The sequence below is a fragment of the Dermacentor silvarum genome, chromosome 4, assembly GCF_013339745.2.
Source record: "Dermacentor silvarum isolate Dsil-2018 chromosome 4, BIME_Dsil_1.4, whole genome shotgun sequence".
NCBI classification, from domain to species: Eukaryota; Metazoa; Arthropoda; class Arachnida; order Ixodida; family Ixodidae; genus Dermacentor; species Dermacentor silvarum.
This window is the reverse complement of record NC_051157.2, coordinates 173,416,020-173,444,016: the sequence shown is the minus strand read 5'-3', so window position 1 is coordinate 173,444,016 and position 27,997 is coordinate 173,416,020. Positions and strand designations below refer to the sequence as shown.

Below are 27,997 nucleotides of genomic sequence, written 5' to 3'. Positions count from 1 at the left end.
CACTTTGCCAGGTGAACAGGTATCACATCCTTGGAGATGCCGCCTACCCAATTAGGGAACACCTTCTTAGGCCGTTTAAGAATTATGGCAACATGACGGAAGCAAAACCAAGTACAATACTTACCATGCATCTACAAGGGTAGTCATTGAAAATGCATTCGTCTTATTAAAGCAGACTTTTCGTCAGCTTCGCTACATCGAATTCACCACAGTTGACAAAATAACACAGTTCATTGTAGGATGCTGCGTGCTCCACAACATATACCTCGACAATGGCGACACAGACGTGGAGCATCTGGTGACCGACGAAGAGAGGGAAGAAAGAAGCCAGGATGCACTGCTGCGCATCAGACAGGACCGCGCAGAGTTGGCTGCTAACAGGCAGCCACAGACTGACCGTGAAAGTGTGCTTCGCCGTCTGGGTGAATTGAAAAGAAATGCTTTGGTGGGGCCGCGGTAGGTAACGAGGGAGAAAATAAAGGAATTGTTGGTCATTTATCTTGAACCCGAAAGATTGTTACTGCTTTACTTGGTTTACTAATCCTGAATCATTTTTTCTCTTTTCTGAAGTGTGCAAGTTTCACACAAATTGATGTCATAGCAAAGACAACAAATTTTATTGCACATGACATACAGAGGCATGAATTATGCCACGCTTCATATGTTGTCTTCTTTTGTTGCAAGGGCTTTCAATGCAGCGATGTGCTCCCTGTGGAGTCTGAGCAGCTCTTGGTGCCTTTCCTCTCGTCTTTTCTCTCTTTCTTCCCTTTTTGCTTCTCGCTCTTCATTTATCTCGCTCTTCATGTGCTCAAAGAAATACTTCATGTGCATCATTAGACCTGCATTAGGACGACCTACCTTGTGTGTTACCGTTCTTTTTGGTGCAGAGTCGGTAACTACGCTTGAAGGGGCGTCGAGAAATTCAGAGTTGCCTGACAGGTCAGCACAGTCAGCTCCTATAGGAATGTTGGCAGCACCTGTAAGAATGTTGGCGGGATCCTTGGTACCTTGAGCAGATTGAGATGTCCTGTATGTCACGGAGAGCACACCACGAAGAACTTCGGGCTGTATGCTGTCATCTGCTGCCCTTATCGCCGCAAATTCTTCTTCATTCGACACCTGGCATCGGGAACGGCCTGATGTTTTGTTATTGGTATGTTCATCTTTCTTTAGCTTTGCAACTGTCTTGAACCGTGACTCGCACTGTGTCGGAGTCCTGTAAATATTCAGGATCTGAAGAATGTCCTTATAAATGTACTCGTACATGGCACGTTTGCAGCGGAATTTTTTCATTGGGCCTACTTTGGTTGTGTACTGTGCATAAAGGTTTAATAACACCCTTGTCTCGCCAGCTCCCCATGGTCCTGTTTACAGGAGAAAAAGAAAAGCTGGGTTATCACATCAGTAATATTTTTGCGAATTCTCGAATATTTTTATGTACTAGCAAAGCAAGTGAGGGGAGTAAATGGACATGCAAGTATTTTAATAATTGTCACTGCAGGAGAAGAGTAAGCAAAGCCTTGTGACATTAGGGTCACAAGGCCTGGCTGTTTGAATTCAGCCTACAACAATGAGAAAGAAAAAGCGTTGCAACGTCATTACACCTACCGGAAGACGGGCTGTTCTCGCTGGCAGCAGTGGTGGCTTCCCCAGCCAAGACTGGGCTTGGTGCGTTACCTGTGATAAAAGATAGTTGAATGATACGGTATTAATAATTATTAGGAGTCACGAGCATCTTATGTAAACGCGTGTTCCTACACAGGACGCGTTCTACGAAGCGCATACACTAAGCAGAAAACGAATTATGAGGTGCTCAATTACGCAAACTAAGTTCAATTCCAACTGTCGCAGTTTTCTTTCCGTGCTGGTGGTGTAGGAGTGGCGATACATGCGAAAACGCCAGTGTCATTCATGGCATCCATTAGTGAAGGCTTAATCGGCGAAACGCACTAGCACACGACTTCGAATGAAATATAAGCAGTGCTGAAAACCAGCGCACGCACCTTACAGGAGCAGCACATAACACACACAGCGGGTGTTACGCCTACTGCTAGTACATGAAGCTTCCGAGCTAAAGCTGTTAGTCTACCCTAATATTATAAACTGGAATTCACGTTAGCGTGATATACAGGCGCCTAAAAAGCAAGGTGCCGGTACAAAGTTTCACTAGCGGAGCGCGCTCCTTGTGGAAGGGCTGCAGCACAGTTCCAAACACTTGACGAACAAAAAATTTCTTTTGAAAGCTTCCGCTCAACTTAACATCATAGATGGTGAGGAAGAATGACTGCGCTGAGCTGAGAGAGCCGTCGCTGCGGTCAAGCACACCTGAACTGGACGACGCCATTTGTCACTTTCGCACAAGAATGTTTACACGGCGGCTTCCCGCGCTGCCTGCGCAGTGGCGCCACCGGCGCGCTGCTCCGAGATCGCTCATACATTCGGTTGGTACACTGCGTCTCCCGCTCAGATTGCGGGCTGCGCTCGCATCTGCAGACTCTGAGCCAGAGGACCAGAGCAGCCACCCGAATACACCATAAGTGTGTGCCTGGTGCATGCCTGATTGCACACGTCACGTAGCAACAGATACGCGCTCGTGCCACTGCTCGTGCGTTCGTCTTCTACCGCAGCTGGCGAACTTGAAAGCGATCGTCTTACGCGTTAGACAGACGGATGCTCAGACAGTTTTGTCGTTTCGTAACCATATAAATGCTTACGAATTTCAAAGTACCGACAGACGCTGAGCGCGCTGCAATGTTGGCGGAACAAAATCGTTTGAAGGCGGCAGCGCCACAGGCAGGAAAACACGCCATATTGTAGCCATTTCTTGCTTACATCTACTCTCGATTGTGGGAGAGCCAGTGTCTTTTAATAACGAAGCTGTTCTTAGTTGACCCTTCGCCATCTTTCCGGCGTCACGCAGGTTACGTAATCAGAAGGTGAGAGCCGCGCAGGGGGAGGGCAGGTCACAATGACCAGGAGAGGAGGCGAGGCGCTGGAGGGGAAGACGAATTATGAGAGCGCGCTTTGGGGTGAGGAGGCGACCAATGAGAGGCAGCACTGGGCGCGAGGAGGAAAGGCGATAACAGAAGGTGTTTCTGTGAGGCACGACTTTTTTCCCACGTTTCCTCGCGTTCGCGCCGAACGCGCGTGATGTCCGCGACTGCAGCCGATGCCTCTGGCGGCGGCTCGTCGAGTAGCGTCGGAAGTCGTTTCCTTTTGTCGCCTTGCAATGTTTCAATATATTATAACTTCCTCTTGTAGATCTGTGTTTACTTGTGTTTACGCAATTGCGTCACGTGCAACACATGCACATATAACACTGGTAACACTCGGTGTAACAACACAGCTTCGCTGTTCGACCATTTTCACGGGGCGGTGATTTTTTCCCTCAATCCCTGCGACAGCTGCGACGCACATCTGGGGCGACGGTGGACAACGTCGCCACAATGAGCCCATAACAGCTTACGTTGTAAAATGTAAAGGAGTCCATATTAACAGCACACATGCAACTGCGAGTTAATGAAGACCCAGGTTATAAGCCTCCCGCTTACTTTTGACAACAGCTATCATTTCTCTATCTGTAGCTCTCATAATAAAGCTCCAGAGTGCTGAAGCAGCTTAGCAAATTTTTGATATTTCGAATTAACTTCAATAGATGCTGGGGCGGGCAAAGTTGAAGTTGGAGTTTCTTTATGCAACGATTAAATAATGTACAGGTTGCTATGAAACCGCCGAAAGGACAAAGTAGACTGACCTCCTTCTTGCCGGCCACCCAAAACGAGAATGCTTTTTGTTAGAATTCCTTTTAAAAAGTTTGTCGCAGTGTCACCGGAAAGGCGAAGCATGAATTGCGATAGCAAAATAGTAGAGAGCTATACGGAGTAAGGAAAGTAGTTTGATAAACTGCATAAACGTGGACATGCAGCAGCACTAGCAACGCGCAGAACTGTTGTCGACGCCGTCGGCGTTTTGCCCGCGTTCGCAACGAACGCGCGCGGCGTTGGTGAAAGTTGCCGGTGCCTCTGGGGGCGGCTCGGAGGTTTTCGACGAGATCAGAATGGGACACTTGTGGGGCAGCGTCAGAAATATTACCCACCTTCTCGCGTCGCAACGTTTTTATATAAATGCGCATTTGGTGCCGCAGCTAAACGTCGCCTCCCCTCCCTCCCTCCCGTCCCGCCACGGCCTTTCGCGCTACGGAAGAAGTTGCTTTGCTGTCTATATATGGTGATTGTAAAGGAGGAAAGAGACGCTTAATTCTGCAGCCCTTCAGGGAGCACGGCGCAGAACGCGCGTTTGCCCTGCGACGTGCGTTCGCTACCCGTGAAAGCTCGCGTCCCTCGCCCCTTTTCACTCGCACATACAGCGTCCGGAGCGCGGCGACGATTTCATCGCCGTTGACGTCATACAGAACCTCACGGCGACGCCGACGGCAGAAATCCACTTTGGAGTGTCCATATAATTGCTATCGCAATAAAACGTTGCACAGCACAAAAAACCGATAGCTACAAGCACAAAAGGTTGATTTATCCAGTGACGCATTGGCAACCAAATATATGAAAAACAATAATTATTACATATGAGTGGCCAGAGAATATACAAGTGAACTGAAAATACGTCTAGTATGACGCAAGCAATCAACAGTTTGACGGAAACACATCTGGCAAGGAAGGAATCTGGTGAAATAAAACGAACATACGCAAAGAATGTAAAAAAAATACAACAAGAAATGACAGAAACGTTCCCCTCTTTTGATTTATTTTTGCATTCTTGGCGAGTGTTCTTGTATTGCACCAGTATGACGGAAGCTAATAACACTGAGCGATAGCTGTGACTTCCAGATAACACAAAGGAGAAATGGGACAAACAGCAAAAATATTTTGCGTAACGTGACACAATGAATAGGTTTTTATTAAGAGTTTATATATATAAAGTATACCTTCGGAAAAAAATGTGGCATGAGCCACTTCTTGATTATGTACCTTTGTTACAAAACACTTTCGATTTTGAAAATGTGGAATTGGACAGCTTAGTTCTCCGTTGTCATAAGTGGTGCGAGGTTTCCTTTTCAATAAATCTTATTGCATAGGTTGTGGCTGTGGTCTTTTACAAGATGCATCTGAATAAATCCTATATGATCAGAATTTACTGTTAAATGGCCATCCCCAATTTTTTGCGACGTATATTATAGTTTGGACTACATGTATTGTTGTTTTGTTTTTCTTTTTCAGTGCCATTGCCGAAGACCTGAATGAGACTTTTTATATCAGCCGTATCGCTTTCTTTTGCAAGACGTGACGCTATGTGTGTTAGCTTTAGCCGCATTTACCCATACGTGAAAACAGTAGTGCCGATGCAAAGGAACTATTGTGGAAGCAGTTGTCGTAATTCCCAAATAATATAAGCAGATCTTCAAGTACTAAAGCAGTCGTATTTGGCACGCAGTAACCTAGTTCTCTAGAAAAAAGCACCCTAATAAACCTCTGTGCTGTGATGTATTGAATTTTTTTTGCCCCTCCAAGCCTGTATTGCGATTTTCTTGGGCATGGCCGGAAATAAGCGCATTTGGTTTTCTTAGTGTTTAATCCAAGTAGCTTAACTTAAGACAGGCGAATAGCCAAATATTTGCTTGTTTTTAAGAATATTAACTCGTTGCTGCAGTAAAATACATAGGTGTCATCAGCATATGACTGAGAAAAAGTTAAAGGCGAATAGTTAACCCCGGTGGAATGCCGCTTGGAATTTTCTCACGTCAGCTTTAGCGTCACTAACACCAGTATAATGTCAGCGAATAAATCAGTAGCTTGTCGTATACTCTAAAGCTGTTCCTCAAATTGAGTATTTAGGCAGCTTAAGTAAGAATATATAGGGCTTAACTAAATTGACGGCCTTCTAAAAGTCTAGAAAGACCCCTAAAGTGAGTAATGTATCTTCCAAATGGGAAAGTGCTTTTTGTTTAAGATCCAGTATGGCTCTTTCAGTATATTTTTCGTTTGAAAATTATGTTGGTGCTTTATGATCACCTTTACCTACTGTAAATCATTTGAAGCACTTACGATTATGATCCGCTCAATAACTTTAAATATAGCAGGCAACCGTGAGATTAGCCTATATATATTTACTAAAATTAGTTGTTTTACTGCTATGAATTGTGACCAATGGCCTTGCGAACTTTAAAGGGACCTTCAAACGATTTTGACAATTTTGTACAAATGCACTGAGTCGTTAGAGTAGGTGCTTGTGATCATTAATTGACGCATCTAAGCGCTCCACGTAAAGCGTGTAATTTATTATAAAGTTTCGAAAAGGTACATCGCTACCGATCGCAGCACGCCAATAGGCTGAGTTTTCTGACCAAGTGACGCGATTTGACCATAACACGTCAGTAGAGCCAGCTATTGGAGTGGATACCCAGGGGGCTTCATCGATGACTTTTCCAACATTACGTTGAACAAAGATTGTTCGTAATAGTTTAGATGTTAGTTAATTTGTTTCTATAAAGATAAAGTAACAGAAACAGAATGCACAATGACATGTATCAGTAAACTAAAAGCACTTCCGGCCCACAGCAAGTGTCTTCTGCCTGTTTTAAAACGTGCTCCGTGTTGACGAGAACTGCGCAGTCAGTGTTGGTCTTGTTTTTTTTCTTTTCGCGAGCACCATGGTTCGCCCATGTTGTGTTGTGGGCTGCAAACGTAGCGATGGGCGACATGTCAAGCTGCGACATCGTGCCCAGCTTCAAGGTAGCAGACGAGCGGAGTGGCTGCAGCGCAACGGTATGCAAACAGCGCCAGCATCTACGCGTTTGCGGCCGTCACTTCACGTCGAAGGATTGCCACAATAGAGTTTAGCGTGTCCGGTATTGAGGAAAACGCAAGCGCAAGTTTATTGCCCGTTTTACCACGTTTTACGTGATGAACGGGGGCGCAAACGTGAACTACTTGCACGGTGCAGCCACCTGGCGGCACAAAGCTCAATCAAACACACAGCTAATATAGCAGCAACCAAGTTTTTTCTACGTTGCTGCTGGCTCAAATTTTCGCAGAAGCGTTATCTTGAACACGTTGTCTTTTTATATGTTGAAATGTTTTACATTAGTTTACGGGAATATTATCTCTGTATTTGGCTGGTTAAGCTCTGCACCACCAGAAGCTGGACCATGCATCGGCGTCTTCGAAGCTCCTTCATCACAGCGGTATGGAGGAGCTTTAGTTTACGCCTCTGCCTATGCGTCAAAACATACCGCTCGCCTGTTGTTACAGGAACACCGGACACGCTCGGTGCTGCGACAGAACGCTCGCAACGCACGCTGCTTGATCGCTCTCGCTGGAGATCGACGGCCGGGCGTCTAGCAGAGAGTACAATGTACTAGAAGAGTTGTATTCTAGTACACTGTACAGAGAGGTTGGAAAGCCTTCGCGCGCTGGCTCCAAGACAACCGGAAGTAGATGATAACACGTCACAACATGACGTAGAGCCAGCGAAGGCGGAACTTAGCCCCGATCACTCGGCGACCGAGTTGAGGAGGAGAGAGAGAGAAAGCGAAGAGAGGAAAGGCAGGGAGGTGAACCAGATGAACGTCCGGTTTGCTACCCTACACAAGGGGTAGCCGTAAGAGGAAGCCGTAAGAGGAAGCAAGAGGAAGCCGTAAAATATGGATGCAGCCTTAAATCAGTAAGAAGAAAGATTGGCATAGGACAAGGCAAGATGTATGCACTGAAAGATAATCATGGTAATATCATCAGCAATTTCGATGACATAGTAAAAGCAGCGGAAGAATTCTATACTGACCTGTACAGTGCCCAAAACAGCCAAGCTACTTTCATTCAAAATAGTGATGAACCGGATACAGATGCTCCTTCTATAACTAGCGCTGAAGTTTGAAGGGCCTTGAAAGACATGACCAGGGGAAAAGCTGCTAGAGAAGATGGAATAACAGTAGATTTAATCAAAGATGGAGGAGATATGATGCTTGAAAAGCTTGCGGCCCTTTATACGCAATGCCTCACAACTTCATGTGTACCAGAGAGCTGGAAGAACGCCAACATTATACTAATCCATAAAAAGGGAGACGTTAAAGAACTGAAGAAATATAGACCCATTAGCTTGCTTTCAGTATTGTATAAAATATTCACCAAGATAATTTCCAATAGAATCAGGGCAACACTTGACTTCAGCCAACCAAGAGAACAGGCTGGCTTCAGGAAGGGATATTCTACGATGGATCATATCCATGTCATAAATCAGGTAATCAAGAAATCTGCGCCGTACAATCAACCTCTCTACATGGCTTTCATAGATTATGAAAAGGCGTTTGATTCAGTAGAGATACCAGCAGTCATAGAGGCATTGCGTAATCAAGGAGTACAGGAGGCATACGTGAATATCTTAGCAAACATCTACAAGGATTCCACAGCTACCTTGGTTCTCCACAAGAAAAGTAGAAAGTTACCTATCAAGAAAGGGGTCAGGCAAGGAGACACAATCTCTCCAATGCTATTCACTGCATGCTTAGAAGAAGTATTCAAGCTCTTAGACTGGGAAGGCTTAGGAGTGAGGATCAACGGCGAATATCTCAGCAACCGTCGGTTTGCAGTTGACATTGTCCTATTCAGCAACAATGGAGACGAATTACAACAAATGATTGAGGACCTTAATCGAGAAAGTGTAAGAATTGGGTGGAAGATGACTATGCAGAAGACAAAGATAATGTTCAATAGCCTGGCAAGGGAACAAGAATTCAGGATCGTCAGTCAGCCTCTAGAGTCTGCAAAGGAGTACGTTTATCTAGGTCAATTACTCACAGGGGACCCTGATCACGAGAAAGAAATTTACAGAAGAATAAAATTGGCTTCGAGTGCATACGGCAGGCATTACCAAATCCTGACTGGGAGCTTACCACTGCGGTTAAAAAGAAAAGTGTACAATCATTGCATTCTACCGGTGCTAACATATGGGGCAGAAACTTGGAGGTTAACAAAGAAGCTCGAGAACAAGTTAAGGACCGCACAAAGAGCGATGGAACGAAAAATCTAAGGACTAACGTTAAGAGACAGGAAGAGAGCGGTGTGGATCAGAGAACAAACGGGGATAGCCGATATTCCAGTTGACATTAAGCGGAAGAAATGGAGCTGGGCAGGCCATGTAATGCGTAGGATGGATAACCGGTGGACCATTAGGGTAACAGAATGGATACCAAGAGAAGGGAAGCGCAGTCGAGGTCGGCAGAAAACCAGATGGGATGATGAAGTTAAGAAATTTGCAGGCGCAAGTTGGAATACGCTAGCGCAAGACAGGGGTAATTGGAGATCGCAGGGAGAGGCCTTCGTCCTGCAGTGGACATAAAATATAGGCTGATGATGATGATGATGATGATGATGATGACAAGGGGTTAGGGAAAGGGGGAATATAAACAGGAAGAGGGTGAGTTGAGGAGGAAATGCATGGCTAGGGAGGAGGGTAACTTGTAATCGTCCGCAGCTCTCTTAACCCATTAGGGACCACCGTACTTTAAAAAGTACAGTACCATTTTCATTTGTGAATAATTAAATACAAATATACTGTGTTCCTTAGTACGCCATTTTGCTAAGAACAGTCCTGCCAAGACGACCGCGTTGTAGTTTTTTTTTTGACAGCTGCATGATGTATTTGATTTATTCATCGCCAAACTTGCAGAAGTTCTGAACATAGCCGGTGCTGCCGTGCAGGCAACTTCTTTATTTTTTATGAAGCATATCATATGCTTCACGAAGCTGAGGTTTGTGTGGAAGTTTTAAAAAGGAATGACGTAAACGATGAATGCATGACGTTCCATATACAATACATATTTATAGCGTTGCAAGAAAATGAATGTAGGTGTACTTTGTAAAGTACACTGGGCCTATGCGTATGCTAGAGGGGTGTGCTTGTTCTCCAAGCAAACACGGTGGCTTTTTTACCATTATTTCGTGCTGACTATTTTTCGAATATATTTTGCTGATTAGAAACACTTCAGGGACGATCGCAGGTAAAAAATATATTAAGGATTACATCAAGATTGCTATTATTCCTCCTGGTTCCTTTCTTGCTTCTGAGAAAGAGGACAACGCTCTTATCGTCACAATCAATAAAATAGCGAGCCGTTTTGCACTAACTTTATATGAATAAAAAGCCATTTGGATATCATATGAACATTATTTAAAACGGCAAATAATTTATGCAGGATTTTATTACAAATTGGAAAATACGTGGGAGGAAACATAAAACAACAAAGACCATCTATTTTCCTGTGCCAATTGAGATGAGTTATGCAATAAAAGTATAGCAGCCCACATTGAGGAACCAGACGAAGACCCCATCTCTTGAAAGGTTCGAAGATTCTAACAAAATTGTCGCCGACCAAATCACTTGTTTACTTAGGGCTTAGATGCGTTTACTTGTTAGCAACGATGTTTACAACCAAAATGGGAATGAAATCCCCCTACGAAAAAATGGGCTTTTTGTGCCAAGTGCGCATGGAATGACAGTACGACAAAGCAAAAGTTTATTGAAAAAGTGCAAAATTTCAGCAAAATGTATAAGAAATACAAAGCAAATTGAATGAATAGTACCCGAACAATGACTAAAGTTCGCAGATGCAATTCTTAATGAACTAGAAACTGATAAACAATGACTACAATATTCAAACGAAATTCACAAGGTTTCTTATTAAGCAAAGTAAACAGCCCATGTAGTCAGATGAACAGATTATAGTTATTTAGAGATTGATATCACAGCAACTGCAAGAAGCAGACTGAGAAATGTGGAGTTTATCCCATGGTAGCTGCCTACAAGCAATGTTTCCAATAATCTAGAAGCTTGAAAAGAACACAAAAAGGAATAACGCAGCATAGTATCAAAAACAAACACTGGGAACATTTTAAAATAAAAAATACTGCCTTTGGGATACGTCAAATATTCTAATGGTGTAAATTAAAAGAACCATAAAACCAAAAAGCAACAATCAAGTAAAAATAGTATAGAATACCCAAACGCGGAAATCAGTGTCACAAGTGTGCACAATTGTATTGCAGTGTACGATGAGACTGAGTAATGCTACATAAATAAAATAATCTTAGCATTCTAGTACACGAGACATGGATGTATAAGCCTCATATTACAAACTTATATGAACCTGGAAATTAAATCTATTGCACTGCAAGCTTTATTCAAGTAACCAAGGAAGTAATTCTTGGTTTATATGAAAAGCATTGTACAAGAGGCACATCTGTATCACTCTGGGAAAAAAAACTAGTATAAGGTAGCAATAAGTCATTTTCAAACCAGTGAATACGTTTGTACGCTGCCATGTTGCGCTTTACACACATCTCCTGTTTCCTAAAGTAAAAAAAAGCACTCTGAATGACAAGAAGCTTTTGCATATGTAACACCGAGCAAACGCTTTACCAGTTCGCCCTCTAGCAGCCATCGTCATCTTCCTCAGCCGCTTTTTTACAGGGTGTACGTTTCACGTAACTTGGCCCAAACTTTAAATATGCAAATGCCACTTAGCTGGACAGAACCAAGGCAATATTTGTCGCCGCTTGAAAATACTCAGATAATTTTTTATTACACCTAATTAGATAATTAGTCTTGCTTAATTCTTAAACTTCTCGATTATTATAGTTAGATAAGTGTCAATGAGTAAATTGTAAAGCAACATGAAAACCTCCCGATACAGCTTTCTGTTGCTCAATACGTGCTACTTAAAAGCGTTTTTCCGGATGTGACAGAAGCCCTCGAACACACTCAGAACTGCCGCGCGACTGGCCGCTCGAGCCAGTTTGCGTGTATTTTGGCACTTATCTCATGGACACTTAACTATAACTGAGAAGTTTATTAATTAATGAAGACCAGTTATATAATTAGGCGGAATGGAAAATATATATAAACTGAGTATCTCTAAGTGTCGGCAAACATTACTTTGTTCCGTCGAGCTACGTCGCCTTTCCACATTTTTGAAGTTTGGCCCAAGTTTAGTGAAACTAGAGACTTGGGTTAGTCGGTACATACTCGACTGAGGAACACACACCAGAGCTGATGTGTGTTCCCCCTTCTCGTCCTTAGCCTATTCGAGCTGTTCCCCTGTCGAGTCTGTATACGGCGAACTCCGGCGCGTGTCTCGTGCTGCAAGGTTGAAAAAAAAAAGAAGAACAAGAGAGCTGCTTCTGCTTCTGCCATCGGTCCGAACGGTTATCAGGTCTTTTACTCAAGGCGAGACTGACGATCTTCGAGGTGCTACAGCGGAACGGTCGTTGTTGTTGCAGCACCTCTGGCTGAATTGTCAGCGATGCGGTCGGCCAGCTCGGCATGATTCCCGAGAGACATGCCTTCTTGTGTGGCAGCCAAGGCGACCACCCATTCAGCGGCAGGCGCTGAAGGAACAGTTCACGCAGCAGTGGGTTGTTTGTGTCCAGCCTACAGTAACTAAGAAGCCGCCGCATACGAGGTAGAAGTTCCGACGGTCGACGAGCTCCTGTTCGTTGAGAAGCTGCTGAATCCGCCTGCGCGCAAACACGGACTTGCGATCCTGCATCGTCGATTTGAAGTGGTAATATGGTGTGGTGTCGCGGAGCGAGTCCACAACTTCTTGAAACTCCTCAACCACCTTTGTCTGTAGAGGGTACCGAGACAGCACGGAGAAACCACGCGCTGCGAGGTAATGTGCCGAAGGTCGAATATGGCCTCCACCTGAGTAAATCAGGTTGCAGGATTTTGTGGCCAAAAGGACGGCAGGTGAATCTCCAACGTGGCGAGGCCCTCTGCGCTGGTCATTGGTCTCTCGTTGGTGGCATCGTCCATATAATAGGCAGCCGAGGAAGATGATGATGGCTGATACAATCCCAACTTTCACATCCAAAACTATTTGGCACACAGTCCAGGCAGAATTCTATTGATGAACAGCTTGAGAGCGCACCCCTTAACATTATTCAGTGCCTCTTGCAATGGAACTGTCGTACATTCTGGTACTTGAAATGTTATTAATGTAGACACACTTGTTGGCCTGGACAAGTACGCCCAGATATTTGCACTACCGCTCTATTTTGTCGAAATGGACACGTATCCTGTTTTCTTCTTCTTCATTTTCTGGGGTTTTACGTGCCAAAACCAGTTCTGATTATGAGGCACGCCGTAGTGGAGGGCTCCGGATTAATTTTGACCACCTGGGGTTCTTAGACATGCACTACAACGCAAGCACACGGGCGTTTTTGCATTTCGCCTCCATCGAAATGCGGCCGCCGCGGCCAGGATTCGATCCCGCAATGTCGTGCTCAGCAGCGCAACGCCTTAGCTGACTGAGCTACCGCGGCGGGTATCCTGCAGTACGCTGGTAGTTTAAATGTTTTGAATGCAAATGCAGTGGCTTCAGCAGAAATCTTGCCCACATACTATCGCTGGCATATACAGGGTGTCCCAGCTAACTTTAGCCAGTTTTAAAGTATTCCGCTGCACACTAAGACGACGCGATCAAATGCATGTTGCGGACTATTGTTTGCAGTAAATCATACTATCTTTTGTATTCGGATCAATCGCATAATTAGCTGATATTAAATAACCAACGAAGCAAAGAAAATTCATATTAATAAGTTGTAGAGCGGTCTACAAACCGTCCGATTAAACAGTTTCTTACTTTCTATCTATTAAGTATTCGATTTTTTCCTCTTAGTACAGATGCCTGAGAAAAAAAAATACCACGTGACATGCTCGCTTGCGCGCCGTAAAGTAAAACGCGACAGGGCAAGCGTTATCGCAGCGCAATCGATAACGGATGCTGGCGTAAATCGCGCAGCCAACGCCTGCGTCGTTGCCCTGTCGCCTTTTAAGCGGCAGTACACACTGCTAAATGCTATGTTGGTTTGTACGCGGAGCGTTTGGGGGCACTGCAATCACGGCGCACAAGGGGGCATGTCACATGGTATTTTTTTGTATTTAGAGGGCATCTCCAGTAAGCGGGAAAATACTAATACTTAATAGAAAGTTGGAAACCGTTTAATTGGACGTTTTGCAAACCACTCTTCTTTCCTAACTTCGTTGCTTCAAAGGTTCGTTCATTAATCTTAACTAATTATGCAATTAAGCAGAATACAAAAAATAGTGACTTACGCCTAGTGATACAATGGTAAGCAACATGGGTTCGGTCGCGTTAGGATGCAACGACATATTATAAAATTCTGGCTAAAGTTAGGTGGGACACCCTGTATATGCATTTGCTCTTCCCTTGGTAGCACCAGAGGTCGCACTGAGGTATAGCACTGACGACTTCCCTCTATAGGTGTGCTTGCTAGATAAGTGGGGAGGCCTACACATTCTTTCAAATTTTTGCAGCCTGTAATGAAACACAACAGCACAAGTAAGCTACAATGTTAAAGACATAGAAAATTTTATTCTGACTTATGAAGTGATATGTACATAAATATGCAACTACAACACTGTATCCGGATCATTGAAACAAACATAATGAGGGGGACTATAAAAATTATTGCAGGAATTGTTTGAAGAAGCTGAAGACGAATTTTACATTAAATTTACCAAGCATTTCAAGTGAAATTAGCGACATCTTATGTAATACCATATTAAATTGCGTTCACTCGCCATTCCTGTGCTAGGAGTGCGATTGCTTGCATTTCTTAAGCAATTTGGAAAACGCCCTTTAAAGCAGACGAGGGAAGATGTCCCAATGTATGTTCATGTGTTCTCCCGCACTTTCACCAGTGGCCGCTGTGCTGATGCCAGTGGATTGAATGAGAACGATCAGTTCGCACATTGCAAGGGAGCAAGAATAATTAAAGCCGCTATGCACTTAAAGCATTATCACGTTTTAATTCACCTGTCAACTGCTCACTACCAATCAAGACACCACATTCAGTCACAATGCATTCGTCCGATACTTCTGCGGTTATTGGTACACTGTTGCCCTGTAACCGTATTTTGTACTAAGAACTCCCCGCAGGGACCAATTTATGCAACTAATTATGCACGAATCCATTCCGCATTGTCATGGTTGAAATGGCTGTGTAAATAGCCCATCACATGTACTCTAAGCAGCAAATGCTATGTACTTTTACCCTTCAACTTATACCCCTGTCACACGGGCACTCGAAAGTCTTTTGAGAAAAAAGGCTTCACCCGAAAAAGAGTTTCGCCCGCAGACACACGACAGGGAGCGATCTCTTTTTCAGAAGCGGTCTTTTCTGGAAGAGGAGTTCACCGATCTCCTTTACGGCCGAAAAGGAGTAGCCTCGAAACCAGTGGGCACCAGCAATTATCATATATTAAAGAAAATAATCGAATGCGTAATTTTCTGTCGCCTATACTCATCGTAAAAATAATTTTATGTCTCGCAGAAGGTGCAGTAAACCCAGTAATGCTCATTTTCTTCTGTACTCTCGTAAGCAGGTCGAACGGGCTGGGGATGTCACGTAATTACGCTCTTTAAACTACTAAAATAAATCTTTATATTGCCGTTTCTTATGTTAAATTTATTTGAAAAACGTGTAAACGATAAGTTTTGACTTTATATTTCGACCTACATAAATTTTTTTTTTTGCCGATGTTGTTTCAAACGCTAGCGCCACGCTTTCGGTAGCGTGTCCAGAAGGAAACACTAAAAGGAGATCGTCGGCGCCGTGTGTCTGCTGCGCAGCACCTCTTCATTCAAAAGTCTTTCAACTTGGTAAAAGACCGCTTGCGTAAAAGAGTTTTTGCGTGTTCGTGTGACAGAGGTATTACTTAGTGCGCTGACATGCCTAAATAGAGGCTTCTCTGCTCTGTCTGATGTACGATAGGAAAGTTTGTTGCACAAGGACCAAGAACCGCGGCATGCCCTGTTGCGCGAAATGCACGAAGAGCACACAAATCGAAAGAACCGCGCGAGCACTTCTCAAGCACCATGCGTATACTGGCACACGCACGAACTCGGCAGACGGCCGACTAAATGTCACGAAGGCCGCGCAGCATAGAGTCCGACACCAGTCACAAACTGAAAATAGTCGTGACTACATGGATTAACAGGATATTTTACGACAAGGGGATTCACGATTCACATATGCAGTATCCAATAGCGAGTTATGCATCGTATATGCGGTATCCATTCGCGAAATATAAAAACTATAACAAGAAAGCTCCAATAAGCAGCGCAATATATCGCTACCATGCCGAGGTGCCAAAGAAAATCAAATTTGCCTGTGTCACATTGGAAACGAAGTTCCTCTAAAGACCATGAAATACCAATAACGCAAGATAAAACGGGCCAAAACACAATCGAGAGAACCTGAATCGCAAGCGATAACAGCACGGTGCGGTACGCAATATTCTATGGGTGCACTGTAGCACAAGGCAAGGGGATAGGGCGGGCAGCTGACCTCATCTCTTGCACTACCATACCCGTAATGAATCATTAACAAAGAGCCTGTATGTCAGTTCTCTTGTCTGCAACATTCTTGCGAAACGGGAAACTGCAATACCGCGATCACAGCTGTCTAGAGAATATAGGCAAGGTGCGCAGAGACAGCAATTCCCGCCTTTCTTCGCATCCTGCCAAACTTTATATTTTCACTCCTGACGGCGGATCCCAATGCCAGGCGCAGAAAAGCAACATTTATTCTGACCTTCATCCTCATGCTGAGCTTAACGCCTTAAATACAACGTCACTGAAAAGGCTCCTGCCATAGCGACATGAGAATCAGATTGAAGAGCAAATTAGTTCCCTCCACTCGGCGCTCTTTACTGCCAAACTAAGCTGCTCAACAAATTAAAACCATAAAAACAAATCACTGCACACGCAGTGTCGAATAAGACAGCACAAAACTGCAATACTTGCATGAGTGTAAAGAAAATCACGAGGACATCCGTCACACTTGTTCGTCGTGCCGCGCGATGAGGAAAAGGTCGAACTCGTGATGGAAAATCCAAGCTACCTTTATGAAAACTAAAACCAAACTACATTTACGAAAACTATAAAATCGAACTACAACCACACAGAACCTTACGCCACCAGACACGACATACATACAAGGCTGGAACAGCTAGGGTTGATAGGAGGCCGACAAAGAAACAGTCAAGAGAGCTCACGGTATGGTGTACATGAGACGAGGGCTTGCCGATGTGAGGGGCGATGACATGACGACGTCAGACACGCCTCGATGTTGGAGACGATGCGGAGTGACCAAACCGGACCGAACCGGAGACGACCGATCACTGGCGCTCATCGGTCAGCCTGCATCTGAGCCGCAGTGCACGTTGCAGGAATGGTCAGCCTGCCCAGCGGACAGCTTTCGCGCGAGCCGCAGTGCTCGGTGCATATGCGGCCATTAGCTAGGCCACGAACGGTGCTCCACCGAACAACTGACCAAGGAAACTCCTTGCCGGCGATCCGCAATGCGGTAGGTGGTAGGCTGGTAGCACAGCAGGCCAAGCCACGCTCCGAGCTGCAGTACTCGCGCTGGCGAACGCCTTCACGAAGGCAACGGTTGGGCGGCAGCTCCATGGACGGCCGCGTTGCTTGGAGCCTTGATTGTCGGCTTCCCTCACGTCGGCCTGTTGTCTTCCGTCTACCGCTGACTAGCCGCGTGTCTCGCCACGAAGCATATCGCCCCGTGCTCGCCATACGTGGCCCAATACCACTGGGCCATCACTAATTTGGCGAGATCACTCACATGCGTGGTCAAATCGCGAAAGAACCCGCGCGCACTTCGTCGTCATCGTTTTTTTCGCTCATCACAATTACAAAGGACAGCACAACCGAAAACTGGCAGAAACACAAGACAGCCCAAACCAAGCGCAATTACTGAACTATGCACAGGCCGGTTTCACGCGGGAGCCGGCAGCCGCGGCCACATGCTTGGACATGTACACCGTGGTCGTGTGACCGATGTGACGATGGTATCGCCACCTTGCGTAAGGTTGGATGAATCTCCCGCCAGAAACGGCACCGTTGAAATCCCGGTACGCTAGATACGGCTAGTCTTATGAAAACGTTTTCAAGACATATTCACCCCTCGTTTTTGAGCTGTCGTGCCTGCGACGTTTTTAAAGTGTCCATTTTGGTCAAAAATCTGTTTTAGACGTTGAATCCATCAATACGACGTTTCCAAGGCTTTGTGTGCTACCTGAGTGAGGGCTTACGCAAAGTTTTACTCCTCGCCGCTGCAAGCCTTTTTGTTTTTTTGAAGCTCCTAAATAAAGCATTTACCATTTGGTAACCTACATCGGGTATTTCTCCCATAAAGGCCCAGCGTACTTTATAAAGTACACTAGTGTAGCGTTTCAAAGAATAAAGCGGCACTCAGGAAACTTTAACAATGTATTTACAGTGTGAAAATATCACCTCACACAAGAAATATGCAAAATGTAACGGGTAGATTTTTGTTCGTCCTTAATGGGTTAATATGAGACGCTTCACTTAAATTGTGACGCGTATGTTTAACAGTAGTTTTACCCTACGCGTGTACAAAATTTGTCCGAACCATTTCAGGGACCCTTCAAATCACCGGGAAAAACAGCTGTAGTGGCTGTAGTCAGAAATAAGTTGCACATATGTTATCATAGCGGCTGCCTTACAACATGGGCGACCGCTTTAATAGACGGTTTTAGTGTAGCGTGTTTACCGTAATAGCGGGCTTACCGGAATAGCGGGGTCGAAACGCGCATGCGCAGAACGCTAACCGACCCATACCGTTTAGCGTACGCACGGTATTTCTCAGATTTTTACCGTCCTTGCGTGGTTTACGTAAAACATGGCGGCTGTCCCGGCCGCCCGCTTCGAAATGAATTTGGCGTTGTTTTTCTAGAATTCATTCCCTTCGTAGCAAATGACTGATTAAACCGCTTTCGCTTATGGTAGGTTCAGCTGAGCCACCCTGGCACCGTGGCAGCGCAGCAGAAATTATGCCAAACACCGCCCGAGTTTCACGTTTCGCTTCTGCCAGACGAACGTGCGGGCCACGAACCGGGACTTTGCGACTGTAGCGCCCTCTGCGCGATACATGCCGAATGCTAAGTTAAGCAGACGACGCTGTATTACACAGGCCACTTATGCTTTGGTCTCGCCGCGATTTGCAGACGTGAACAAGGTCAAACATTTTATTGATGACAGATGCTTGAAATATGAAGTGACGAATGACTCTTGCCATTCGAATGACTTTTGGGGTACGGGGACGAGCCTGCAAACTGCGCTGGCAGCCCCTTCCATGTACTCTGTCTTAGCCTTAATTTTTTTCGAAAGTGAAAAGAAACAACGGAAACGAAAGTTACAACATCAAACGTAGAAACTGATGGTGCAACTTTATGCACCTCATTATCGTATGACGCCGTTACATCGGTGATGAAATGGTTCGCCTTCGACGGCTGCTCTCGTCAGAGCTCCTGATTAGCAGCGCAGATCAATTGCGTGGTCTTTGTTGATCAATGAGCTACTGGATTCTAGCAGTAAAAATAGTTTTGTGCGAGACACGCAGAGACACGGCTTACATCATAACCGCCTGCTACAAAATGGCGATTGAACTGTACGGCTCGCTTTTCGTCGTCTGCTGCCGCGCGCTGCTCGACGGGATGGCACCGCGCTCCACCGTCGATCTCCGCGGTGGCACGGTGGCGCTCACTCGTGTCGTGTTCGCCCTAGGGTGCCTCGATGCCAGAACGGCGGCGCTGGGCATCGAGTCACCCTAGTTCGCCCCAGCCGAACGTGCGCCAGGCCCCGGAAACTCTGGAGTTCACCAAATGGCCACAGAGGGCGAAAATCAACCGCGGCGCGTTCCAGCATAAGCGCGCAAGTGGAGCTACTGTAATTTGGTCAAATACTTTAGTTTGTATTTTTTCTGCAAGGGGCGCTCAACGGGGCTCAGTATTTGATCTATTAATGTACATATAATAACCGACAAACACAGTTACGATGTCATTTCTTTACAAAATAAGTAGTCTATTGTTTTTATTTGACTTCTGCTATTAAAGGCCATGCTTTGTTACTTGAATAAAGGTTTCGAGGCCTCACTCACGTGTGATCAGCAGCAGCCCACTGGTATCGATTGCAGTCCGTACCGTTTATCGATTCAAATTGTACGGCGGTAGTATTTGCGAGCGGGGTGGACGTTTCCTTTGAGCAGCGTCACGCAGGTTCGTTTTAATTAGATATCAATAATATCTCAGCCAGTTTATGCGTCCAACGTTCGATAGCTGCCACCAAGCGAACTTGTTTAAAGACGGTAAACTTTATCAGCTGCGCCGTTTCACTAGCATAACGGCTGCATGCACGGCTTCCGCCGTTTGTGATCTGCCGCGTCTGGCCGCGTAATGACGTGTTGCTCGAAAAAAAAAAGTGCTGGCCAGCACGAAAATTCATCGCTGGAACCGAGCACAGTCTCCTTGAAGACTACCCACGAAAGCGGATTAACCTAGCAGCCCCTGGGATTGTGCGCCGGTGAGTAAAAAAGCAGTGCTTCGCATTTTCAACTTTGAATTTCTTGGCGTGCGAGGCGGATAAAGCAGATTCCTGTCGTCATTTCTTAAAAGTAGAAAATAGTAATAATTATAAAGTTATTGCCCTTCCAAAGCAATTCAAACGAGGGGCTTGCTATTTTGACAAGTTGCTAAAATTGCTAACATCAGTACAGCATAGATAATAAAGTTTTGGGTGTTTCTGCATAAATGATACACCGCGATAAATTCACTGCACATTAGTGACAAGTGTACTTCCGGTGATACAATTAGATTAACTGCATTTGAGACATAATAAAATGACTGTGTTTATTACTAGTATCTGGCAGAAACAATTGTCATCTAATCAAGGCTTGACTAAGCACAGCCCACACAAGGACACCACTGAAAGAAATGCACACTCAAAACAGTGTTGGTGTGTGCTTGTGTGTGTGTGCGCGTTTTTCTGTCATCGAGCGTTTCGTGCATTGTTCTCTGCCATACATGAATCACAAACTCTGGCACACTTCCACCAAAGTAATTGAGGCTCTTTTTTCTTTCGACTCCAGCCTCCAAGACGCTGCTCATATTTGGACTCATCCCTTTGGACTCTATTGTCTCTGGACGTACTAGTCAACATTGAATGCGTCACCACTGGAAGTAACATCAAGGGCCAGAATCATCACAGGGTATGTATCTGAACACTTCAACTAGAACCGTGATTTATTCATTTATGGGACTAACTTTTCTTTCACCATTTTTTGCTTGCATGTGTGTCATGGCTTTGTCGTTTCTCTTTTCAGGTAGACGGACACAAGAGAGATTATTGGTCTGCAAGCTGCCCACGCTAAGCCACAAGATGCTCAACTGTCACCATAATGACAACAGGTCCTCTTGAACTACGTGCCTCACTATGAAATGTTTGGAAGTTTACCAGATAGAGAGGTGTGAGCCCTATTAGGAAAGCAGCAGTCTACAGTTCTGTATCGTACCGAGCGGGAATGAGAAATTTGACATACAAGCTCAGTTGCTTTTAAGGGCGTTTTATGACAATCGGAGAAGTAACATGTTGAGTCCCAACTTGTTTCTTTTGCAGTCATTATAGCCGTGACGACCAGAACAGAAACAATGTAGCAAGCTCCTACTTGCTAATGCACAAACTCTGTCATCTGCTCTTTGCAAATCAATTTGACGGGCATTAGTACTACGAAGTATCACATGCTCGCTCACAACGATACTTTGTTACATGAAAATGCAAAGAATTTTAAAATGATCAAAAGCGCTTAATGCAATTTTAAGGAAATGACATGTTGACTGAAACTCTGGCAGTCACTCTTCATTTTATTTTTTGTTTAAAGTACCCTCAGGGCCACCTGGCATTAAAGAGGGGAGTGGTTACAAAGTAGTAGAGTAAAACAAACAAGTGCGGTGAGTTCTTGCAACATAATGATTCTCCTGATTATACAATGTTAGCTAATGTTTTGCAAAAAGTTTGTTATCTCTGATAGCTACGATACTTGGTGGTTCCATTTCTGAGATGTACGGGGCATGAAAGAAAGACTTCGTGTTACATGAATCAATTCCTACCTTACTGCGATGATCGACGCAATTTGAAATGCACTGAGGCCGCAGTATGAAGTCGTCATAAAGTGTGGTGCGATAGAACACTTTATGAAATAGCAAAATATGGCCGACTTTGCAGCGATTAGCTAGTGGAATGAGTGCTAGGCTAGTTTACATTGAAGTTATACTTGCGGTACGGTTATAATTAGAAATAATGAAACGAGTAGAGTTACTGTGTACTAGTTCAAGTCAAGTAATAAGATTAACGTGACTGGCATCCCGTATTGCGGGTGCATATTCAAGTTTAGAGCGAATTAGTCTTGTAAACCTGTAGTTCTAAAGTAGACGGTGCTTTGGAAAAGTTGCACCATAAGTACCCGAGCATGTGATTAGCATTGCTAATGATGTACTCTATATTAATGGTCCAATTTAAGTTATTAGTAATGTTTACACCTAGATATTTATATGACATGACAAAATCTAAGGGAACGTTAACATGGCAAGTGCTAGGATTAGAATTAGATCTGGAAATACGCATTATTTTACATTTGTTTACTACAAGAGGCTCATATACAGTTTGCATGAAATAAATAACTAGGCTAGTACTGCACCATAAGAGATATCTAGAAAAGACAAGCTCACACAACCGGCCAGCCTATTTCACACTTCACAAACTTGAGAAATCACTAAAAACAAATATTCTTTCTCTTCAAACAGCAGATGAAAAACCTGAGCGCAGTGTGCTGCCAAAAAGATTTTGAAATGTACTTGCAGAATAAGTTCAGCTTAACATTCAGCTAATCAACAGTGGACGAGCACGGGAAACCTCAGCGTGGGAACTTGTCTTCGTCTCGGCCCTCACAAATATGTTTGCTTGGTGAAACGCTGGCTCCAAGCTGAGGCTTCCCTTGCTCACCTGTTACTCAACTGAAGTGTTTATCTCCTTGCAACCTCTTTGCCCTGTTTGAATACATATACCGAGATGCTTTTTCAACATGAAACCACAAATTCCATTTTCTAAGGATCTCTGAGCATTAATTGGGCTTGCTTATATGTTGATTTAGTGTCCTTGTTTATTCACACAATATTTCCAGAAGTCCTTCTAAGCACTGCTGTCTCCATAACGTTCCTTGGTTTCCCTACGAGTACTCCACTTGTGTCAAAGCCTTTACTGCCGCACCTGAGCACTAAATGTGCAGCAGAAGAATATCCAGAGCAGAAAATATGTGATGTAAAATTTAGCATAACGCCCCCCTCCGTCCTGATCCTTTTACACTTCTTGCTACGAGAGCAATAGGACATCGCAGCTCGAGCTTATCTTGCTGACAGTACATTTTTGCCGAGCATTTTTTTATGTTCCTTTCTTTAATCTAGCTGAAATCGTCGAACGCAGGGACTGTAAAACGTCAAGCGCAGTAGGCAATACAAGTACGAGGGCAGCTCAGCATACATATAACTCTCTGAACCTTCGTTCGCCCTGCTTTACGGCACGCCGAACACGATGAGAAAACTTCGCTCGATTTCAGCTTTGCGTTCCATTAAATAAATGGTTATCTGTGTTTCTGTATGTTGTAAACTCAGTGACGGACAACATTAGGTCCACCTGAGCTGTACGAAAATTGTGAGCATCTCCTGCCTCATTCACCATTGACAATAAACAATGTAAGCTTACTTGTTTGAAGTGTTTTATTGCCAGTTGAGGCCTCTCGGTCACCTGGCGACATATACCGATATCTGTAGTCATGTTAGAGCACAGTACACACGAATACCGCCCCGAAAGCGGTAACAAAACGCCCCAAACCAGCGAGCGAGCAGCGCGACCAGCCCTACTAACCGCTACCGTAGCGGCCATATTGCTCACTACGTAATGATGATGATATTAGTTTTGATTTTCCCAGCGCCATCTCTCGGTCGCATACTTTAGTTCACAACGCCACCGCTACGCTTATTTTCGTTGCACTGTGGAAAGTACAGTTTCCCTTCTCTAAGTTTGTATGGGTGTTCTGTGCGTGCGCCACCACCCGCGTGGCGCCGAGACGAACGTGCGACCCCGCGCGAGTGCACTGAAAGCGACACGAGTGCCGTCAGCCGAAGGTACCATTAGTCTGATGCCGCTTCGACGAGATAGTGTTATGGCTAACCTTGCGGAATTTTCGAGATCGCGTCTCGTTGGTTGGAACGCGCCTAAGCGTAACGAGAAAAATTTTCTCCTAAACCCGTAAAAAGCATATACAGCAACTTTTTCACCGAGATGCGAGCGCCACCTATCGGTAAAGTCGGGAGATAGGCATGACAACGGCATATGGCCTCTGAGATGGGAAGATGTCGGAGGCTACGGTAGACAGCTTGTACTGCTTGTCTGTTTCGCTGCCGATCGGCGGACATAGGAAGTAAAAATACAACGCGCTCCTGGCTTCCATTGCGCTGCCTCTCGCACTTTCGGGACGCACACACACGTAGAATTACTTAGGTGCCCTATGAATGCGCAATTCAAAGCTTAATGGAATAGCGTCCCGCACGTAAACTACCCTATCACGCTATACTAAAAATCTCTTTCTGCAATGTTCGTTTGCGGAACGGTAACGCTATGTCCCTTAAAGGTACATTCAGACTACGTACGTAATGTGCAAATATTTCGCAAGAAACAGAAGCGCAAACGCAAAACGCGCAACTAAATTGTCCAGACTATAATCGCATGAACCGTTAAGAGCACAACAGTCGTCACGCACGGGAGCGTAATTGTTGGAAGGCCCGCTAGTTTTACGTTTCATACAGATACGACAGTTACGGCGTAGCCAATAAGTGCCGCAGTTTCGGTTTTAAATTTCCGGTTACGCGACTACCGGCATCCCCTTAGAGCAACGGCCGAACGGACATGGCTGTGTACGTGCGTAGTTCGAGCACTGTGCGTAGTTGTGTGCGTAGTCTGTTTACAGGCGCCATGTTGAAATCCACTGAGACGCAAGCAGACGTTTTGATTGGCCGGTCTTAAGATGCGTAACGTATGCAACGGCCAGCAGACGTTTTGATTGGCCGGTCTTAAGATGCGTAACGTATGCTAATGACAATGTGAACGACCAGCATTGTTAACCATCTTAACGCTTGTAACGCGCGATACGGTCTTTATGACAGATGCGCGCTTTGCTAATGTTACGACCGCAGTCTGAACATACCTTAACCCCGCTATTACGCTAAGATTAAACTAAAACTGTCTTTTAGGGTGAGGTATTAATTCACCTACGCCGCATTTGCAGCCAATATTGGGAATTTGGTCAATAGTATTCTACCTGACCGGTCGCCACACCGGTCAGGTAGAACGAGACATGGCGGAGCTCGTGGGGATCATCCCACCGATTAGCAGAGCTTACGCGCTCGTAATCATCCAGCCAGTCCTCAGCATCTTCACCGCGAAGACCAGCGAACAGATGGGGATCACGCTGGTGGCCGCTGATGATCACAGAAGGTGCGGCTTGTGGAGGCGGGTTGGTTAGGGTAGAAGCGCCAGGCTGCTCGTCCAGCGACATGCTGACGGACAGTGGGCACAAGCGGCGACCCGAACGAAGCTCCAGGGAGTAGGCCAGGGGCGTAGAGGACGGGGAACCAAGAAGCACCTCCACCACTTGTGACGTCACAGTAAGGGTGGACCTTTATTGAGCCCGAGAGACGACACGGCGAAGAAGGGTGGCGTCCACAACCAGCCTGAACAGCCTTCGACACATACCACGCTGATGATGATGCGCCCGCACGCGCGATGAAGATGAGGGGCACACGCATGATGATGATAATGTACAGATGATGAAGAAGTGCACAATAAATGCCCACAGTATGCATAATTCAGATATAAAGGGGTTTACGTACAAAACAGCTAGGGGGGGGGGGGGGGCTACGCAATGGCCATGGCTCAAGAGCGTCGGTCGATCGCTGTCTCGCGCTCTCCGGACTTCCGGACTTCGCCGTGCACTCTCAATGGTTCCGGACACTCTTCCTCACTACATTGGCCCCGGCAGAGAAGATGAGCCATCCTGGCGACTCAAGGCGATGCATGCACAAGAGGGTCGTAGTAGGGGTTTAAGCGGTTCACGTGGACTGTTTCACGACCACGGCATTGACTGTCGGTGGGAGGTGTCACAGGCGCGACGACGTAGTTCACCGGCGACGTGCATTGAAGGATCCGGTCAGGGCCGTGATATTTCGCTGCAAACTTGCGGGAGAGAGCCGGTGTCGGGCATGGAACTTCAGTAGGACGTTCTGGTGGGCTAGTTGGTTCATAGCTTTTAGAAGTTTATAAACTGCGCAAGAAAACGAAGACACAAGAAGGAAAACACACACGACACCACGAGCGCAGACTGCCAACTGTTTATTTCTGGGATAGCAATGGGGGCACGTGTTCAGGATCATGAGTGAAATATATGCTGCTTGCTATCCCAGAAATAAACAGTTGGCAGTCTGCGCTCGTGGTGTCGTGTGTGTTTTCCTTGTTGTGTCTTCGTTTTCTTGCGCAGTTTATAAACTTCTAAAAGGCATGGAACTGGAAGCCATACGAACGAGCCAACAGGGAAGGTAGGGGCAGGTTTAGCTGAGTCAAGGCGCTCTTTTTGAAGACCCTGTGTCAGGGATGTAAATGAGCGTGCGAGTAGGCGGCACTCTTCGGCACATTGAGCGAGTTCTCAGGCTGGGCGGTATTCGGATGCATCCGGGCGGTATGGAAGTGTAGTATCCAATGTGGAAGATGGCTCACGTCCGTATATTAGAAAGAAAGGGGAAAATCCAGTGGTGGCTTGCGTGGCTGTGTTGTAGGCATATGTCACGAAAGGAAGCACCAAGTCCGAATTAGTATGGTCGGAGGCTATATACATAGAGAGCACATCACCGAGTGTTCGGTTAAAGCGCTCCGTCAAGTCATTAGTCTGCGGATGATAACTTGTAGTGGTGCGATGAATAGTATTGCACTCACTGAGTAGCTCTTGGACGACTTGCGAAAAAAAAAAAACACACGCCCTCGGTCGCTAAGCAACTCGTGTGGAGCGCCGTGGCGAAGAAAGAAGCTGCGCAAGATGAACAAGGTAACATCACGAGCTGAAGCTGCTGTAATAGCGGCGGTTTCGGCATATTGAGTGAGATGGTTGACGGTCACAATAATCCACCGATTGCCTGCAGTGGTGGAAGAAAGGGGCCCATACATGTCTATGCCGATTCTATCAAGCGGGCGAGTGGGACGCGGTAAAGGTTGTAATGGGCCAGGCGTATGAGAAGTTGCTTTCCGGCGTTCACACTCAATGCAGGAACGAATGTACTTGCGGACGTATGTGTACATTCCACGCCAATAGAATCGCTGGCGACGTCTATCAAATGTTTTCAAAACACCAGCGTGCACGTTGTGTGGGTCTGCGTGAAAGTGCGCGCACAGATCGGAGCGCAAATGGCGAGGTATAAAAAGAAGTCACTTTCGGCCATTGGGCTGATACTTGCGGCATTACAACATGCGTCCCGTAGCGCATAATGAGGTACTTGGCGACGAAGAGCGCGAGAGAGCTGAGGAGCTTGTGTCGTCGAAGGCATAGAAAGAACGTCGATCCCCGAGGCTATCCAGAAATCCTTGCGCTGTTCTGAAGGAATGTCAGTGATATTGATGTTAGCGAAGGAAGTTAAGGAAAGGGAAACAGGCGCGCCGTCAGAAGGCATAGGCGAGCGGGAAAGTGTGTCAGCGTCGGCGAGCTTGCGTCCTGAGCGGTAAATAACGCGAATATCGAATTGTTGTAAACGTAGCGCCCAGCGTTCAAGTCGATCCGACGTATCCTTCAATGAAGCCAGCCAACAGAGCGAATGATGATCGGTGACGACAGCAAACAAGTAAGGGCGAAATCTCTGCAACGCCCAAACAATTGCCAAACAGCCCATCGGCACCTACGAAGGCAGTTTTCGGGCGATCGGATGGTGCCATAGGGACCAGCCAATAACCGGACCTTAACCTTAATAGAATTCGGATCCTTGCAAGCAGTCCAAGGCA

The 27,997-nt window shown here is 45.6% G+C and overlaps 1 protein-coding gene across 2 annotated transcripts in view; it reads left to right on the top strand.

Annotated features, from left to right (window-relative positions):
- Positions 1-27,997, top strand: part of LOC125944847 (uncharacterized) — a 202,653-nt gene that overhangs the window by 105,650 nt on the left and 69,006 nt on the right. Inside the window, exon 1 of one of the 2 annotated variants that reach the window (XM_049666214.1) lies at positions 5,840-5,917. The exons of the other annotated variant lie outside the window; for it this stretch is intronic. The gene's annotated coding sequence lies outside the window, so the exon portion shown is untranslated. Of the gene's footprint in view, positions 1-5,839; positions 5,918-27,997 lie in introns of those variants that run through there. 2 annotated transcript variants of the gene reach the window in all.